This window comes from Pseudorca crassidens, chromosome 7 (genome assembly GCF_039906515.1).
Source record: "Pseudorca crassidens isolate mPseCra1 chromosome 7, mPseCra1.hap1, whole genome shotgun sequence".
NCBI classification, from domain to species: Eukaryota; Metazoa; Chordata; class Mammalia; order Artiodactyla; family Delphinidae; genus Pseudorca; species Pseudorca crassidens.
The window spans coordinates 112,566,444-112,587,396 of NC_090302.1; the positions used below are offsets into that span (position 1 = coordinate 112,566,444).

Genomic DNA, 20,953 nt, shown 5'->3' on the forward strand with positions numbered 1-20,953 from the left:
CCGAAATCAATGGAAATCCGAAGGTGCAATGTCTGGTGAATACGGCGGATGAATCAGAACTTCCCAGCCGAGCTGTAACAGTTTCTGCCTGGTCATCAAAGAAACATGCGGTCATGCACTGTCCTGACAGGAGATTATGAGTTTTCTATTGACTAATTCTGGACGTTTTTCTTCTAGTGCTGCTTTCAGTTGGTCTAATTGGGAGCAGTACTTGTTGGAATTAATCGTTTGGTTTTCCGGAGGGAGCTCATAATAGAGGACTCCCTTCCAATGCCACCATATACACAATGTCACCTTCCTTGGATGAAGACCTGCCTTTGGTGTGGTTGGTGGTGGTTCATTTCCCTTGCCCCACGATCTCTTCCGTTCCACATTGTTGTACAGTATCCACTTTTCATCACCCACCACAATTTGTTTTAAAAATGGAACATTTTTGTTATGTTTAAGTAGAGAATCGCATGAGGAAATATGGTCAAGAAGTTTTTTTCACTTAAGATGGAACCCAAACATCGAAGCGATTAACATAACCAAGCTGGTGCAAATGATTTTCAACGCTTGATTTGGATATTTTGAGTATGTCAGCTATCTCCCACGTGGTATAACGTCGATTGTTCTCAATTAATGTCTCAATTTGATCGCTATCAACTTCAACTGGTCTACCTGACCGTGGAGCATCGTCCATCGAGAAATCTCCAGCACAAAACTTCACAAACCACTTTTGACACGTTCGATCAGTCACAGCACCTTATCCATGCACTGTACAAATCTTTTTTTTGCATTTCAGTTGTGTTTTTACCTTTTTTAAAATAATAAAGCATAATATGCTGAAAATGTTGCTTTTTTCTTCCATCTTCAATATTAAAACGACTACACAAAAATTCACCAATTTTGATAAGTCTTTTTTTTATATGTACGCTGATATGAAAGCTGTCACATACAATCTAACAAAATTGTTTCAAATGAAGTTAAAGACAACTAAGTGCTACTAGAGCCACCTTACGGAAAAAACTGAACGAACATTTTGGCCAACCCAACATTTCTTGGCCCGGGTGGCGGGAATGTGGACGCTCATTGTGTTATCTTTCCTTAACTGTAACGTATGTTTTCACATACTCCTGTGCACTTCTACTATATTTCATATATTGGAAAAACAATAAACCACTGAAGTAATTGCAACTGAAGATATTTTACAGATCAGACAACATAAAGATCTGTTTTACCCTTTAGAGAAAAATAGCAAAATATATTTAATAGTCTTCACAAGGAACATATGAAGCACAGGAAAGTACGGAATCAAAGGAAAAATAATGATTCCTTTTTCATAACTATTAAATCTAAACTAGACTATTACAACCATGAGTCAGCTGAACCGATAACTAGTTGGGGGAAAAATAATCCAATATTTTCACCCTCAGCAAGGATTCCTCACCGTTGGTGAAACGTTAACACCATTCCCCTGCAGGGTGCAAGAAACGAGGTCAAACACTTTAGGAATAATTGAATAGTTTAACCTGTGCTAGAGGGGCTTGTTAAACAGAACTTGTCTGTGGTGAGAAGGTGACAGATTTTTCTGGAACTCTTCCAAAGCTGTCAACTTATCAACCTAATTGGTCACATAATGAACTTCTTCCTGTTGTCAAATGCTTGAGAAGAATTTCCTTTTCTAGTGAAAAGCAAATAAACCTGTGGCAAAAGAAGTAAATAGCTACAATAATTAAATTATGAATAGAATGCTGTTTTTAAATTAATATTTTGTCTGGTTGTTAAATTCATCTTTGTATCTCATCATCAGCAGATGTGAGGATTTGGGAAGATTAGCTTGTTTTACACAGAAAACTATCATCAGAGGATAAGTCAATTATAACTTGAAAGAAAGAGGCATTTTCCTGAGAGGAGGAAATTTGTAACACATTGAACTAGTCAGATCCTCTGGGGCAGTGACAGTACAATCTTTCAGTAAGTGCTGCAAGGGGATAGTCTGTTCCTTAGCTTGTCTATACACCCAAAGCTACTTGTAAGAGAGAGTTACAGAATTAAAGATAATAATGTTAATGTGATTCAGCTTATTCTCAAAATGATCTAACAGTAATTTGGTACAAAACTTAATTTTTCTTATATACTCCAATACAAAATAAAAAGTTAAAAAAAACTTAATTGTTCTTAATTTTAGAGGTAAGAAATTATTTATTTTACATTGAAATTAGTACAGTTATATGTTTAAAGTTAATCCACTGAGCTGAAGGCTATATTATAGTATTTGTGCTCAAAGTTTGGCTTTAGATTTTTAACCTACTGCAATCATAAGCATTTTTTTAACCTTTGCAAGATAACCTTTCATTTGAGGTCAATAATCAAATCTACAGTTTCCTCTATTTACATAGGGAGCTGAAAAGTAAATGGATTTAAACTACGCAAGACTCATATTTGCACTTTATCATTCATAACCTCAAAGGTATGATCTTGACCTACAATCAGACGACTCCAAGGAACAAGGTCAGGAGGTAGACCAGAAGTCGGAATTCAGAGAGAAAAGATTACAACTAGAGGAGATTCATCTCATCAAAGCCAAATTAGCTATATTGTCAGATTTTTAATAATTGATTTTTTCACATCTTTTTCCTCACAAAAGTGTTATTTGATGTTATTTAATTGAATTATAAATGAACGCATCTGTCTATTCAACAAACACATATGGGCTGCCTACCTTGCACCAGGCCCTCCCCTAGGAACTGACAAAATCCCTGACTTCACGGAGCTTTTATTTTAACCAGAGGAGACTGACCTAGAGGAGGAAAGACCGATACTCAACAAATAAAAAGGAGAAAACAGACAATAAGTGAAATGATTTTAAGTGCTATAGAAACATTTGGAACCTGGTGTATCAGGGTTGCTGGGGTCCAGGTGGCAAGCTCTTCTATGTGTGGTGGTTAGGAAACGCCTCACTCCTTGGTGACATTTAAACAGAGGTCTGAAGGATAAGAGGGGGTAAGCCTTGCAGACAGAGGAGGAAAGTTTTCCAGGCAAAGGCAAAAGCAAGAGCAAAGATATTCAAGCAGGAAAGTGCTTGGCATGTTTGAGGAAACTGCGCTTGGGCCAGAGTGATGGAGAGCAGTGAGTCGGGGTGGGAGATAAGAAGAATATGGACAGCAAAATACTGACAGTCCTTAAAAGACTATGGTAATGACTTTTGTTTCTGCCCTGGGTAAGATGGGAAACCATCTGAGGCACAGAACTATTCATTATTAAAGCAATCTCTCCAGCTATTCTGTTAGGAAGAGCCAGGACTCACTGATGGATTATATGAGGGTAAGAAGAAAAAAATTAAAAAAAAAGGAAGCAAGGATGATTCGAAGATGAGTTCTAAGGAAAGAACTTTGGGACTTATTACTTTGAAATGTCTTTTGCACAACAAAGGGGGAGTGTTAAGTTGGGAGCTGGGTATACAAACGTGAACTTAGGAAGAGAGGTCTGGCCTGGAGATATAAATCCATCAGTGCAGAGATGAATAATTTAAAGCCTTGAAACTACAAACATCAACTAGGAAGAGTGGATGGAGAAGATAAGAGATCCAAGGGCTGAAAACTTCAAAATTTCAAAATTCAGAGGTCCAGGTGATCAGCGAGAACCAGGCAAGGAGACTGAGGTAAGTGGTCCAGAGGAAGATAAGGAGAGTATGGCAGTCCATAAGCCACACTTTGAAAGTGGCTTTTGAAGGGACACGGCTGATATGAGAATTTTTTTTCTGTTGGAAACATTAGCAAGTTGATGTTTAGTTATATTTTTAAAGATTGGTTTGATGGAGAGATATGTGTGAAAGTCTGTTTTGATTGATTTACAGAGGTGCCTGAGTGAACACACGGAGAGCTCAAGGCCACTGAAAGGAATTTCATTACACAGTTGCCATGAGACCAGGGCACACGCACCATGCAGGGTCACCTGGGGGAGCGCCAGTCAGTCAGGAGGCAGAAGGAGTGAGAGGAGAACTTAGTCCAGAGTCTTTCTTGGTGTTTTCACAGGAAGGAATGGGTGAGGCTGGGCAGGTACCCTGAGCAAGCTTGGGATTGACTAGTTGGAATACTTTTTGTGGGCTCTGGGCTATAAGGATGATCTCTAGCTGTCCAGTACCTTGCCCAATGGTAATTTAGGGCAAAGGAAATGCTGGCTAGGTGTGTGAGTTTGATAAAGGAGGAGGTTGGGGATATGGGCTCTGTGTTGGGTGGTCTGTATATGAAAGGCACTCATGGGGGAGTGGTTTGCATCTGTAGGAATCAGCAAACCCTGAGAGGGGCAGTTCCTCCCTGGGTGCACAAGGCCCCTGATTGTCAAAGCATCATAAGATACAGAAAGTAGAAAATATAATGAATACAAAGCTTCAGTGGAGTCTCTGAGAAGAGTCATAGGAGGGCGAGAATTGGAGAAACACTTTCAATGAAAATCTCTCTAAAGGTAGAACAGAGAAATGGGGCAAAAGCTAGAGGAAAAAAGGAAGTGTATTTTTCTTATTATGGGAGAATTTACATTCTGTTTCTATGCTGATGGTAAAGATCAAGTGAAGAAGGAAAAAATGTGATAATGCACTGATCCCAGAAGTGTATATGTTGACTTTGAATCATGGATAATTTATCTGCGATTACAGGAGGTGGGGGGGGGGCAGCGTGCATAGGCAAAGGTGCAGGAAGCTGAGTGAGTGTGGGAACAGATGGAGTTTTATTCTGATTGATTCTATATCCTCAGTAAAATTGGAGGTAATCTCATGAGCTGATAGTGCAAATTATAGAGGAACCATAAGATTGATGAAGACAAAAGATATGACATCACTGTCTAACAGAGTGGGATAGCAATTGAACTTGGAAAATACATTAAGTTTGCCAGAAGACACTAAGAACCTACTTCTTATTAGTATTTACAAGATTGAAGTGGACCATGTGTGTATTTTTTCTTTACCTATATTTGGTCTTATAGATCCAGGTAAAAAGTTTGTGGATTAGTTGGATTCAACCAGATCTGAAGTTTTTTCCAAGTGAACAGAACAAAAGAATAGTGTTAAGAATATATGCAAGGAAAAGATTATGATAATGGGCCATTAAACCTGTCTGTGTGAAAAGAGCAGTAAAAATATGTGTGGCAAGAGGAACAATGAAAAATTGGATCACAGATGACAGGTTCTCACGGGCTCAAGGAATCAATATTTATGAAGCACTTACCTACCATGTGTAACACCCTGCTAGTACTCTTGGAGATTAAATAATCAAAGAAAATATGCCCCCCTTCAAGGATTTTAGAATTTAATAGAGGAAAGAAGTATCATAATGTTTTGTTCATGATAAATTTATTGAGCTTCTTTTATACCACATTATTCTATGTATGGTTAGCTATGGAATACAGGAAAACATTTAGGTTTATTCATGTAAAAATAGTAAGATATAAAGCAACTACCAAAATACAAACAGTAAAATCACTTACCTAATTTAAGCATAAGGTATTTTTTTTTGCTTCCGGTTTTTATTTTTCCAGATTATATCAGAAAACACAGAGGGAAACAATATTCTCAGAGTATATTAGGCAACAGTGCTAGATAATACACTACTGAAAAGCAGTAAAAACATAGCCCCGGTAAATAAATACAGTATGTTGATTTGGTTGATGTATTCATTCTTTGTGTACTAGAAACACAAAAGGTTATCTATAAAATGTAATAACTGACTTGAACATAGTATCTGGCTTGATATATTCTCTCAGTCACTAAAACTATAGAGAAATCCAATCCTGAAATAAAGTTCTACTTTTGGAAACCAAATGCTTTTCTTTGTTTGTTTTTATTTAACATCTTTATTGGAGTACAATTGCTTTACAATGGTGTGTTCGTTTCTGCTGTGTAACAAAGTGAATCAGTTATACATATACATATATCCCCATCTCTTCCCTCTTGTGTCTCCCTCCCACCCTCCCTATCCCACCCCTCTAGGTGGTCACAAAGCACTGAGCTGATCTCCCTGTGCTATGCGGCTGCTTCCCACTAGCTACCTATTTTGCATTTGGTAGTGTATATATAAACATGATATATTTTAAATCCATTAGACATTTAATAGAAAGCAGTTTCCTGCCACGGATTGAGATGCTTTTGTGCTCCTCCCCAGAGCATCACCAAGGTGAATTGGATATACATCTTCAGTATCTTGGCTTATGTCGTTCTTGTACTAGAATCTCTCATGAAACCACACTCATAAGGAAGGAATGAGGGCTTAGACTGTGTCTTAATCTAGTTTGAACACTCAGCACCCAGGACAGTGCCTACCATATAACAGATGATGTTAAGTATGGCACTGGGTAAAGGTAGCTAGCTTTCAATTTGGGAGGTAGTAACCTATTAACATCCACATCAGTATCAACACATCAACATCAATTTGGTGGATGGGGTTAGCAGCAATCTTGCAATCCATTCTCTCCCTTTACTAGAGCAATGCCCCTGGGAAAGACAGAAGCAGGGTACCTAGCAAATCTCCTTGTAAGCATGTTTATGATCACACTCCTGAGATATACAGTGATTGGCTACTAAGAAAGTACTTACCTATGGAATGTTTGATCGGAATATATCTGTTTTATCTGGGATTGCTTAGGGTAAACGAAACCGGAATTTATGGATTTATGGGGAATAGCTTTCTGGCAAATATTCTTTAATTTAGATAAACATCTACATATAAAATGAAAGTGTTTCATAACCAGAACATCTCCTTTTTGCATATATAGCATACGTACATACACTACTTACGTACTTCATATGTTAAATCTGAACCAGGGCATGTCCTACTGCTGCCTTAGATAGCTGTGCTGTAACTCTCTGCTTCCTGCTTTTCCTGTGCCTCACAGTTACATATATCCTTGAAACTATTACTAAATTTTGATAGTGAGTAAAATATTTGATTCTTTTGAGTCTGATTTTAGAATCTGATCTTTTGAATTATCTTAGTTATTTTTAAAGGCATGAGGCTAAATGAAATCAATTGAATTAGATTATATGTAAGCATAAAACACTGAGGCTGGCCAAAAGCTAGTAATTAGAAATAGAAGAAAAATAACACTGAAAATAAATAATGAGATAGGAAGAACTCTGAGAGTTAAGATATCTAAGGAAAGAATAAATGTTTCAAGTAGGAGGGAGTATCATTTGTGTGGGATGCTACTAACAGTTCAGACAAGATAAACACATAAAATGTTGCCTGGATTTGGTAACAGGAAAGTTATTGACAAAAGTAGTTTCAATGCAGCGGCAGAGATGGAAGCCAAAGAGGAATTATTTGAGGAATGAATGGCAACTGTGGAAGTAGAATGTATTAAATTTACCTGTGAAAGCAAGTGGAGATATGCACTGTAGCTGTTAGGGAATGTAGTGCAATGATTTGTTTTAGGTTACTTTTCTCTTTCTAGCATGGAAGATACAACAAAATATGATATAATGATGAAAGTGTGAGAAGGGATAACTCCAGGTGTAGGTCCCTGAGAAGATGGGGGGAAATGGGATCCAGACCAAGAACAGAGAGAACAGCTACCAATAGGCACAAGAGCATCGTTTTCACTGAAACTGTACTTGTAGCAGAGAACATCGGTGGGTATATTTTACAGATTTCTTCCACGGTATTGGTAAAATTAAAATAATACATCGTCCTTGTTCTCAAAGTATTGGGTTGGCCAAAAACTTCGTTTGGGTTTTTCATAACAAATACGGAAAAACCCAAGTGAACTTTTTGGCCAGCCCAATATTTCTAACTTAATCATCTTGGGCTGCTATAACAAAATACCATAGACCAGGTGGCTTAAACAACAGACATCCATTTCTCACAGCTCTGGAGGCTAGAGACAAAGACCAAGGCAGCAACAGATTCAGTTCCTGGTGAGAACCTCTTCCTGGCTGGCAGGTGGCCACCTTCTCATGGTGTTCTCACATGGCATGGTGGAGAGAGAGCTCTTGTGTCTCTCTTGCTCTTTTCATAAGGACACTAATCCCATTATAGGGGCCCATCCTCATGTACTCCTAAACCTACTTATCCAAAACCTAATTATTTCCCAAAGGCTCTGCATACCAGGCCATTGGGGGTTAGGGCTTTCACATATGAATTTGGGGGGGTGGGAGGGCAGGCACAAACGTTCAGCCGTAACGACTTTCATTCTTATAAATTTGGCAGAGAACTGTGTAATTACTGAACTAACCATATACGTGGTTATATACGCCAGGTGTACTAGAGTAAGATTATTTTGCTATTTAGATTAAGTTTTAGGTTAAACTGAAAAGTTTAATTTTTTACTTATATTAAGTTATTTAGGTTAGGCTTAAAAAAGTTTCATTTAATTATTTTGAAATTTAATCAACTTACATTAAGTATATTTACAAAAATAAAACCACTCATAATGTTAGTGTTTGTTGCTAATATCAAACACTGTTACCGTGCTCCACACATTATGTCTAGATCTGCAGATATTCAAATTTCAGTGTTGTATGACTTGTTTAATGCTGTGAAATGTCAATGGACAGCTCTTGTAAATGCTGAGCTAATTAACGATTACCTCTGGAATCACAAATAGGGGCACAAAAAGAAGCAAGGAAACGGAAGCACAGCACTGGTCTAAAGTGATATTTTATTACAAAGAATCTTGCCCATTTATGCATATGAGACGAAGGAGGTGACAAATCCGTATTTCTTTTTTCTTGTCTAAGCCCTGCTGCTACTCACATCCTCCCTGACTTCAGAGCAAGGTCCGTTCCAAAGTCGGCAGTGGCATAATACACAACACTTCCCCGAATTGGGGTTTACCTGGTCTTTGTTTTGCATAGAGAGAATAAGAGAAGGATTTCCATTTTCCTGGGCCAGAGGAGTGTCAGTCCTGAGAGCAGAGGGTTAGGATCTGTCCAAGTTCAAGGACAGATCTTCAGTCTGACAGAGGCATTTGTGTTCCTTAATAAGCTATTTTGTGTCTATTTGTGGTATGTGGGGTCCTCTGAGGTGTGGAGCTCAGGGCAGAGGTCCCCATGCCTGAACCTGAGAGCACTACTGATGGGGTAATTCCACAAGCCTACCACCAGCTAAAAGGGAGACAAGGAAATCGGCATTTCAATGGAGCACATCACTGTCCTCCAACTCTCACCCCCCAAAAAGTCATACTTCTGCTATTAAAGAGAATAAACACTGGGTAAGAAAATAAAGCTGTAAGCCACAAAGAAATTACAATCAGAGACTCTCCAGCTGCCCAAATGTGAAATCAACATAGCAAAAGACAAAATCTCTACTTTAAAAACTCAGCTGCATGGGCTTCCCTGGTGGCGCAGTGGTTGAGAGTCCGCCTGCCGATGCAGAGGACACAGGTTCGTGCCCCGGTCCAGGAAGATCCCACATGCCGCAGAGCGGCTGGGCCCATGAGCCATGGCCGCTGAGCCTGCACGTCCGGAGCCTGTGCTCCGCAATGGGAGAGGCCGCGGCGGTGAGAGGCCCGCGTACCGCCAAAAAAAAACAAACACCTCAGCTGCAATTTGAACTTATACCTGCTCTGTAGGCAGATTCCTCCTAAGGGGAAAAGTTCTTGTATGTTTAAGAGAAGCACAGTATGTTTGATTGATTAAAAAAAAAAAAGTTACCTATAAACATAGACTAAATAGGACACCTTCAATCAAAGTCTTTATATGCATATCAAATAAAAGGAATAATTATTCATTTTGAATATCTGGGAGACAGGTTTTAGGATAGAGAAAACTGGATGGAAGGAAGGTCCTCAGCACAGAGAACCTCAAGCCAGCTGCACGCTGAGGAAGAGAAGCCCAGTGATAGAGCCTCTATGATGGACACAGGTGAAGAACCTTTAGAAAGGGATGCCTCATTCAACAGTGCTTGTTCTAGAAGGAGACTGGCAATTAGGGTAACAAGAATTTGGTGTCAGTGGGAATTCAAAGCAACATATAACCATGGAAACACAAATGCTCAGAGTATTTGGAATGTTTGAGAAGAATGTAGCCTCCCCCTAATATAACACATGATATAGGACTTCAAGGCATTCTATTCAGTTATTAAAGCAAAGTGGAGCCTCAGAGTTCAGGAGGAACTTGGAGGCCTCCAGCTGAGCAATATATGATGTACCTGAAAAGCACCTTTTAGCTTGAACTACACCACCAGCCACATGAACCCAAGCAGCCATTGAACTGTTTTGTGCCTCACTTCTTTTTATATGAAAGGATACTAATCAACTCTCCTTTAGAGGTTTGTTATAGAGAAAATGAGATTCATTGGCCATACTGAACGTTACCGAGTTAGATGGTGATCTGAGTAAAAATGGAATCTGTACACAAAAATGCAATTACTCCAGAGTAAACAAATCAACATTCTCAGCAAAAGCTCAGCTGTGACCAGGATTATAAATGTTCAATTAATGATCACAAGCGTAAATGTTGATTTTTAAATAGAAAAGATTGAAATATTTTGACAAAATGTTACAAATCCAAAATCAAACAGGTGGGAACAGAGTTGTCCGCCCAGCTATGAACCAACATTAAAGGACATTTCGGTTCTTTGGTCCCACCAAAATTTAAGCTGGAGATGAAAATCACTGAACTGTTTTGTAAGTTCTAATAGTTCACCCATTTGTTTCTGGTGAAAGGGAAGACCACTGGATCATTGTCAGAAGAATTAGGTTAGGATCACATGTCCAGTGCACCCCAGATGTCCCTTGACCTCCACTAGCCTCCTGGCTCTTATCTGTAAAATGGGAACATTGGTCTTTCACTGACAGAGTTATTGTCAGGAGTAAATGAGACAGTGTATGTCAGTGTCCAGCGTAAGGCAGTAATATAGTCAAGGCTCAATGCATGTGTTTCCTAATATACTTTCTATTGGAGTCATGTTATTTTGGTTAAGCAGTTTAGTTTTTACTTGGATATACTCGGGCATTGAATCAGTACTCAATCATCTTTTTGATAGTTTTTAGGAAAATTATGTTATTCAAGAAAAAAAAATTCATGGAGTTTTTAGACCCTTTGCTTTGCAATATCTAATGATAGTGAATATTTAACTGTCATGTTCAATACAGTCTAGAAAATTTCTTGGTAGAAAGTGTATCACCTCATTAAGCAAGCCAATCTATCACCAACATTAGATCCCAACAAAGAGATAAGCAAAAATAGAGTGGTGGAGTTTCTTACCTTCTTCCCAATATGTATTGTTCTCAAGTTCTGGAAACACTGGCAGCCCCTGGTTTTCCTCAGGGAATCACAAAGCTGTCCTCAGGCTCAGGCTGCCTTTCTCAGCTCATCACTAGACCAGAAGAGGTGAAATGAGATATTAAAGACCCCTTTACTTTCTCCCTAGAGCAAGTCTAATAAAGCAGGGAGCTCCCCATACTTTCTGCACCAGTGACAAAGGCATCCCTGAAACAAGGCTTTTCCACATCCACCTCAAAGCCAATGGAGCCACCAAACGTCCAAAGGCTCTGAAGAAAACCCTTCCCCAAGCTAAGGTCATGGTCTCTTTGATGTTCCTGGATTCAGACTATGTATGTTCCTAGTCCGAACTGTTCCCTCCTCTGAACTCTTCCCTCCTCCAAAGTTTGAAATCATTTCTTTAGGAAGAAGGAAAAAATGTGCCACGTTTTCCAGGTCTTTTCTGGACAGTAACGAGTTCATCTCTGCCACCACTGTCCAGCGCGTACCCCTTCCTCAGGTCAGGACCACGGCTCCCTTAGTGACTGATGACTTACATACAGCTTCCCAGAGCAGGTGGAATGTCGGCGATACACATGGCAATGGAGGTCCTGGCGAGGAGGTGGGGAAGCGCGCTCCCAAGGACCATGCTCTCCCAGGTGGGCTACTGGCGTGTCTACGACCTCCAGCTTCAGGGCTGCAAACAAGAAAACAAAGTGGGAGAGGAGGCTGCAAAGGCTTCCACCATGCTCTGTATTCTTGGGTCAAAAATAAAAAATCAAGATCAGAGACTAATGGCTATTTCAAATTTATACCGTCTTTAGAAGAAGAGACATAATTCTTTGGTGATGGCAGATTACTCGCAGAAATTAAAGAGGCAGAAAAAAACCAAAAGCCATCTAATTTCAGCTTCTCATCCCAATTACTCTTCAAAGTTAGCAGGGTTTGACCCATCTCATTTTAAATTATTCCAGCACCTCATCTCATCACTTTTTTTTTTTTGAAACTGTTTCTCATTTTAACATTCTCACCTGCAGCACAATTTCTAATCTAGAGCCTAAAAATTTTCTTTTGCTTGGTGTCAGGCCGTTACTCTTATTTATACCTCATTGTCTTTTTTCACACCAGGTGATTATAAAGTAGAACTTCAGGAGATGGCCAGCAGGTCGCCACCTGATGACTGGAGACGGGGTGGGGGGGGGGGAGACAGAGCTCTGAGCCAGCGGCACACTATTTTCCTTATGAAGTAGACAATAACACTTGAAGCACTGCATCTGTCTCATTCCATTCCTACTCAAAATTTCCAAATGCTCTCGGTCATCCCCAGAATAAAGTTCAATCTGCTCTGCTTGGGATTCGAGGCATATTGCAAACTTGTTCCTAGTTCATGTTTCTAGCTGCGACTTCCACTATTTAATTATAAACAAGTAACAGACCAATCTCTTGAATTTTTTTCAAATAGTCTTTGTGGACTTTTGTTGTTGTTTAAGAATGTGCTTTTTCTGATTATAATGTTTCCTCCGTTTTAAACATGTACAGTGAATGACAAAAAAAAAAAAGAAAAAAGAAGGAAGAAAGGGAGGGAGGAAGGGAAGAAGAAACGATAAGAAAAGGAAGGAAGGAAGGAAGAAGGAAGGAAGAAAGGGTGTCAAGGACACAAACTGCCAATTATCAGTGAGACAGAAATGCTTAGCATGGCTGTTAGTGGAAGAAATGTAAATTTTATCTCCAATAACATGCTAATTATTAAACTATCATATTCGTTAAAAACTTTTAAAGAATGTTATTTCATAAGTATATAAATTTCTTAGCTAACACCTTATTAATAAGTAATTTGCTTATTTTAAGTTTTTCCCATTGTGCTTTTTCTCTCATCTCCCTGGGATACCTTTCTATAACAGGAAAGTCTGAAAGCAGCAACAGGTATGTGTGATGTGCCAAGCTGCCCTCCAGAATGTGTGAGCATCACCCCCACTCAGGGCTGGCTGCCAGCACAGTGGTGCATTATGTGCACTGCACAAAGTTTCCTGGCCAAAGAGAGTCTTGGGGGATAGGAGAGTGGGGAGGCCAAAATTCTGGCCATGCTTTACTCGCCAAGACCCATGCCCTATTACAAGTCTGGTCTCTTTTCGTCTTTGTTGTTTTCATTCACAGCAACACTGAAGCTCCCATCTTCTCCAAGGTCTCTGTATCAGTACTGGCTTCTGGGGTTGCATCATCAGAAGTGGAATCTCAGTTCTCATTGACACAACCTCTTATTCTCTTAATATAGTGAATACTGTTTATATCAGGAAACTAGTATGAAATTATTTTTGCATTGTAATTCAATTATATATTTTTCTTATACACAGCCCATTGTCCCAACATCATACATTGAATCATGTATTATTTTTAGAAAACTGCCTTTTACCATGCTGGATTTTATCCATATATGGTTTGATTGAATATCACTGTTATAATGTTTTATTATCCATTAATGACAACCCCACATCATTTTTCTTCTTTTAAAGAAGTTTTAGCCATTTTTACACATTATTCACATTATTTTTACTGCTACATTTTGGAGCAGTTCAGTTGGAATATTTATTGCAATTGTATTTATATTTACACTTAATTTTAGAAGAAATAAAATATTGTATTCTGTTTGCCTTCCAGGAAAAAATATTTCCGCTCATTAAATTCTATTTTTATGACCCTCGGTGATATCTCATACTTTTTTCATGTAAGTCCTGCACATTTCTTGGTAAGATTACTTATGGGCCTTTTAAAATATTTTCTGTTTATTACTAGGATCCGTTTTTTTTAATTATATTTTCTAAGAGGTTATTGCTGGCATACAGGAAAGTTATTGATTTTTAAATAATTTTCAACCAGGTTACTCACATATATATTTTTAACTATGTTAATTTTTCTGGTGCTTGCCTTGGATTTTCTGAACATACAGTTATATACTCTACAAGCATTATCCACAGAGTGCAAATGCCTAGCTGCACTGGGGTGGGCAGAGCTATTACACATCCAGAAACTCAAATGCTGATCTTCCCTCACACACTTCACCTCCAACTTCTCTTCCCAAAGGCTAAATAACACAGCAGTTTTAGTGCAAAAACGAAACAGAACTCATGTCTGATGGCACACCTGTAATTTAGATTCACAGTAAGAACAGGTCTGGCTTAATGTAACTGTTGGTAAAAACCACTGACAAATAACTTGAGCTTCCAACAGTCTGCTCAGGGCCACTTACACTCTGTGTAAACAAAGGAGTGAGCTTCAGAACAGCAAGTCGATGAGGTGTTCACGTCCTCAGCAGTATTCTGAAAGCACCTTCATCAAGCATAGGGTTATAACAACTGTTACCACATTCTGTTGATAACATCACGTCCTGCTCACCGGTCATCCTACGGCACCCAGTGTAGGAGGAACACAGGAGCTGATGCTGCGGTATGAGGCATGGGCAGAGGTGGCCCTGTCCAGGGTGCTGAACCGCACTCCCCGTCACACACTTCAGAACTCACCGGAGGACATGAGCTACCTGACTGGGACCTATGTTGATGGATTACTCATCAAATCTTAGTACCAGCTCTTCAGTTGATCTGCTAAGTGATTTTGTGTTTCTCTATGATTTTCATTATGTATAAACTGTGAATTATATTGATGGCTCCACTGTATTTGTAAACAATATTTTTCAAATAAAAATGTTTACCTTGGCATAGTAAGAAATTCCCACTGCACTTATGTAAATTCTCATAGATCACTGCTCATGCCTCTGTTTGCAGACTGGACCGCATCCTCATTTGTTTTCTAAGTACCTATTAGATGGAGCTCTTCAAGGGCAGAGATGGGCTCTTTCGATTTTTTGCATAGTATTGGAAACATAATAGGTGATCTAGGATGTTTGAAGAGAAAAGTGAGGCAAGACAACTCAAAGCAAAAGAAAATAAGGAAGCAACTGGCTAAAAACTGGCCAGGTATACAGATTCAACAGGAAAAAGAAAAAAGTTTTTATACCCTCATGCCCTCTTTTTTATCTTAACCATATTTACTTTGGGATATAAGAAATGAAAGAAAAGCATAGTTTCATGTGGTGATATTAAGCAGATAATATAGCTAAAGCCTTTGGACAATTTCTCCCACTGATCAGCTTGTGTATTTTCAGTGAGCAGCGTGAGAGGCACGTAAACATCTGAGAGCAGGTGTCACCTGCTCTGTCACCTGTCACTGGTGTCACCTCCAATGACATGTGGAGGTCCTGAAAATGTGTTCTAACACAAAGTGTCTTTCAGTGACCTTGAAGGTGAGCATCCCTGTTTCTGAGTCAATCTTTCCCAGATAAATGACTCACTACAGCAGCAGGACCTTATGGGAATGTTAGGCTCCTGAACTGTCTTACCACTGATATCATAAACATCCAAATTTTAGCTGTAGAATTGGAAAAAAAAAAAAAAAGGAAGAAACAACTTTGATAGGTGTGGAAATCATATCACCTGAGCTTACAAACAAGTTCACTCACAGGCCCATTTTACAGAAAGTACCACAAATGTGTTGCATCCCCAAGCCCAGCCTCTGGACCGTGCTTGCTCTCACAGATGTGCCTAACAGACAACATCTGAAGACGCAGACTGTGATTTGGGTTAAGAAAGAAAGAGATTTTATGACTAATCATGAATCCGGGTAAACTTCCTGAGGTAACACTTTAAATCCTTTCTTCTTGTAGTAAAATGTCCACATCCTGGTTCTATTGGTCTGCTAGTTTTCCAGGCTCCTTGGGCATTTATTTTAGTTGTCTGAACACAGTATGTTGAGAGGACAGAACAGTCACTTAGAAGCGCACCAGGTAGACTGAATTTTCATCCACATTTCTCTAGAGAATTACATTTGGTCTCCTTTCACTAGAGTACACATTGCCCTTCTTCAGAATCCACCGGTTTCTGTTTAAATGCCATCAGGTTTGTCACAGAACACTGGGGTTTTATGAAATTTCAATATCTGTCCATGAAATATTTTCGCACTATCTATAAAGAAGTCCTGGTAGAGAGATTTGGGATCTTAAATTAAATCAACTTCCCTTACATCTCTGTCTCCATTCTTGTGTGAATACGTCTCCTCAAGCCAAAAGCAGATGTTGCTTTACGGAAACATTTTGCATAAATATGTTATTTTCATCGAACAGTCAATAAATTCACTTCCTTATAGCAACGTTCCACCTCAGAATGATAAAACCCATCAACTCTCTGCCAACATATTTTTCATAATAAGTACATGAATAGAAACCATGCAAGATTAAATTTAAGTCTCAGGTGATTGCTACATCACTTCCAAAGACTTGTGATATATGAATGAAGCAAAAGATATTTCAGCATCCAGAGAGCAGTCTTAACAAGGTCAGAATGCTTCATTGGTGAGTAAATCTGTGTATTTTTTAGGCATAAATCTCAAGACACGATGTAAGCCTTTTAAGAACATTTCATATCAGTGTCATGTCCCCACTAAGGTAAATTGTCTACATTTTTTTGTTTTCTCTTGTGTTTAGATAAAAACAAATACAGTAAGTCCCTTACATACGAATGAGTTCCATTCCAAGAGTGCGTTCATAAGTCCAATTTGTCAGTAAGACCAATAAAGTTAGCCTAGGTGCCCCACTGACACAGTCGGCTATACAGTATGTACTGTCCCAGGTTTATAATACTCTTCACACAAAGAATACATACGAAACAAACAAACACAAAAAATAAACGTTTTTAACGTTACACTACCTTGAAAAGTACAGTAGTCCAGTACAACAGCTGGCATCCAGGGGCTGGCATCGAGGGAACAGGCAAGAAGAGTTACTGACTGGAGTGGGGAGAGGCGGTGGGAGATGGCAGAGCTGAAGGATCGTCAGAAATAGGGGACGGAGGGCGAGCTGCAGTTTCACTCACGCCTGACGCTGATGGCACAGGTTCCGGTTCCTTGCTGGATTCAATGCTATCTACCCTCTTGAAAAAATGATCCAGTGATGTCTGGGTAGTAGCTCTTTTTTTCTCATCATACATGACATGGTAGCACTGGATTTCATTCTGAACGGCTGCTGCAACCTTCGTGTACCGTTCTACGTTCGGGTCCTGTACCTCAAAAACTAACAGTGCCTCCTCAGATAAAGAAAATCCCCTTGCCATTTCCTGCATCATGAATCTCTTTGGTTCTTCAGTTACTTCTTCTTCCACTTACTCCTAGACATCCTGGGCTTGAAATAAAGATACTGTACTCCTGTACTCTATACAGTACTGTACAGTAAAGTACATGAAAGCACAACCACTTGTAGAGGATGCACGCATGTGACAGTGTATGCCAGACACGTGATTAACTCACGTGATTGGACACGTGGACACATGTTCACGTCTTTGAAAATTCGCAACTTGAAGATTTGTATGTAGGGGACTTACTGTGATCCTAGAAATACCTGCATGAGGTCATCTCCTATAATGGGGGGAGGGTAGGAGATTGGGACTGACTCTCCTGCTAGAAACAAACTGAAATTGCTGGATGAAACACAAAAACATCCTCTTAAAGGCATCAGTCAGCTAACAAGATGGTAAGGAATGACTAGCCAGATCTGAGGGGCAAGTTTGAATCCAGAGAAAAGGGGGCCACTGACCTTCCTTTCACCTGAAGGCTTTACCACTTGGAAACTTTGAATTTTGGTTGGAGGGGGCATATGGAAAGAGGGAAACAGAAATCAAATCCAGGGTCTGCTTGAGGTGGAGGGTCTAAGAGACTTTCCCCATATTAAGCTGAGACCACAGGCCCCCAGGGCAAATCTGACATTCACATCAACCAGATTTACATCATCTAAGAGGCCCAAAACACTCAAGACATGAATTTAACTAGATTCCAGAAAGACTAAGTGTGGAACGTAAACAATGAAAATCTTTCTGAAAGCAGTGGTTTTCCAACTTGAGCACGCATCAGAATCACACAGAGGGTTGTTAAAATACATACTGCTGGTCCTCAACTCCAGACCTTCTGATTCAGTGGGTGTGGGATGAGGCCCAAGAATTTACATTTCTAACAAATTCTCAGGTGATGCTGATGTTGCTGGTCCAGGGGCCACACCTGTAGAACCACTGCTCTAGACGAACATACTTTTATCCTAGGCTTCAAATTATCTCCACAAAAAAGTTTGCAAGGATATGGAGGAGCATAGGATAAAAGATAAATAAGCACTCAAAGAAATAAATATGGGCAAAAGTCAAAAGCAGAGCTGCAAGACTTCAAATGCTGGAATTATCAGTCACAGACCATAAAACTACTATGCTTACTTAACATCTACGACTAAAAGAAATAAGAGTCAAGCTTAAAACGTCTTTAGGAAATAAGAAACTGTAAATACTGATAGCACAGATTTGAAAAAAAATTGCAAATAGGTATGCTGGAAGTGAAAAAGAAAGTAAAGAGATGAGATTAACAACAGATTAGATGAAGCTGAAGGGAGAATTAGTGAGCTGGCAGATAGGTCAGAAGGAAGAATCTAGGTCAGAAGTCAGGAAATTATAGTCCACAGGCAAATTCTGGCCCATTGCTTGTTTTTGTAAATGAAGTTTCATTGGAACACAGCCATGGTCATTTATTTACATATCGTCTATGGCTGCCAGGGCCTGAACTAGGATTATGAGAGAGTGAGATACCTAGGAGGCAAAATTTAAGAATGCGTTCACTATCAGGCAGATGCCGCTTCTGCACTTGCCAGACTCTGCAAGTAAGTACTTTCTTAATTTAAACCCTTGGCCCTCTCTTGCCCTTGGGAGGAGGCATAAGAGGGTCTTTTGAGTGGTAAACATATGGAGCTGCTCATTTTTGCTGTAATAACTATAATTGTACAGTTTTCTGTATTTATTTCAATTTCCAAAAAAATTTTTGAGAAATGCTCCTCTGAATCAGGTTAAAGAAGAAATAACAATAAAAATTAGACCCATTTTAAACTCTAATTATGAAAAGACTACCTATCAAAGTAAGTTGGCTGAAGTTAAGACAATAATGCGTATATTGGCAGAGCAGATAAGACAGATATAAGCGTACGTGGGCATCTGTGTTAAAAAGCAGCACATCCGATGAGGCAGCCATTCTCCTCCTGAGTATAAGCCTTCAGGAAACCGTGTCCTTGTGCCCAAAGTTACATGGACAGGAATGTCTACGGCAGAATTATTATACTGTAGAGCTATAAAAATGATTGCATTACAGCGAAAAGCAAAAAGTGTGTGACTGAATCTCACAAACATAATGTTGTACAAAATAAGCAAAGGGAAAATAATATACACCATATCATTCCATCTATATAAAATTCAAAAGCTGGCAAAACTAAGTCTGAGTTAAGAAGTGACTCAAGGTAAGGGGAAAGGGTTATGATCCAGAAGGTATACAAAGTGATTTTCTGTTCTTATAATAGTATTTTCTGTTCTTACAATAGTATTTGCTCTTTAATTATTTATTAAACTATACATTTATTTTATGCACTTTTCTGCATATATTTCAAAATTTTAAAAAATGTTTAAAAAAGAAAAGCCACATATGGGGATTAATTGAATAAAAGAGCATTAAGATAATAGTTTTTCCATTTAACTACAGACTTTCCTAATATTTCTGAAGTTGCACGCTATTATGGCATCAAATCGTCTAACAGTACACTGCTGACTGAGGTTCTTGAAACACCAGCTTCTGTGAACCTAAAGACTGTATACAGTGGTCTGCTGAATGGTTCATTTTAATAAACGTGGGAAAAAAAACACCTGCTACTATGGAAAATACAAAATGTACACAGAAGTAGACAGAACAGTATAATGAAAATTTATGTATTACTCACCCAACTGGAATATTTATCAACATTTTGCACACGCAGTTTTATCCACTCTCCTCTAATTCTTCTTCTGAATGTTCTAAAGGAAAACCCAGATATCATGTCATTCGTCTGCAAATACATCATTATTTAATTTTAAAACATAAAAACAGCTTTTGATATCACCACCAGGGCACCACTATCACACCAAACATTCCAATAATTCTTTAATACCATCAATATACGTTTAATTGTACTTTTTATCTCAACCATAATTTTATAGTTGTTTTCTCTGAAGCAGGATCTATATAAGGTCTATACTTTGCATTTCATCATACTTCTTCACTCTTCTCTGCTCTTCAGCCCACTCCAATTTTTTTTAATGCCACTGATCTATTGTAGAAAATAGATCATTTGCATTGTAGAAGGTCCCATGTTCTGGGGTTGGCTGCTTCCTTGTAGTGTGGATAATCTTTTTCTTTATCTGCCTTTTACTTTCTTTTTAGAAGTATACAAACTTACCTTCCAATCTTGATACCATGCGCAGAAACCACGGCAGCAGCAGCCTCTGCTAGATTACACATGAAAACTCACTTCACACCCTAAGAGAAATAAAGATCACTTTCAAAAACATTCATTCAATTGACAATGGTCGGGTCCAAACCATCTATTTCGTGCAATAATAACTGCATTGCTACAGATCCAAATCTGGTTACAGAAAAGACTTCAGAATTAATGGACTTTTGCACTCATTATGTTTAGGATAATGAACTCTCTTCCAATTAACTGCTATTCCTAAACCCTAAATCAGTCTCTCCTGTGCACTCAGGAAAGTCCCACTTACAGCGTGAATCTCTTATTTTATAGAGCAGAGTTTCTCATTTGTGGACCATGTACTGTGTCTTCATTACATTGACAGGATACCAATTCTAGATAAATTGAGAAACAGGATTATTACAAGCTTTTAA

The 20,953-nt window shown here is 38.9% G+C and overlaps 1 long non-coding RNA gene across 1 annotated transcript in view; it reads right to left on the minus strand.

The window, feature by feature from the left end:
- LOC137228233 (uncharacterized) overlaps positions 1-20,953 on the minus strand; it is a 560,753-nt gene that overhangs the window by 77,036 nt on the left and 462,764 nt on the right. The window contains exons 7-11 of the long non-coding RNA XR_010945217.1: positions 20,830-20,914; positions 20,508-20,587; positions 20,013-20,085; positions 11,734-11,873; positions 11,180-11,291 (exon numbers count right to left, since the gene is read on the minus strand). This is a non-coding gene — a long non-coding RNA (uncharacterized lncRNA). The remainder of the gene's footprint in view (positions 1-11,179; positions 11,292-11,733; positions 11,874-20,012; positions 20,086-20,507; positions 20,588-20,829; positions 20,915-20,953) is intronic.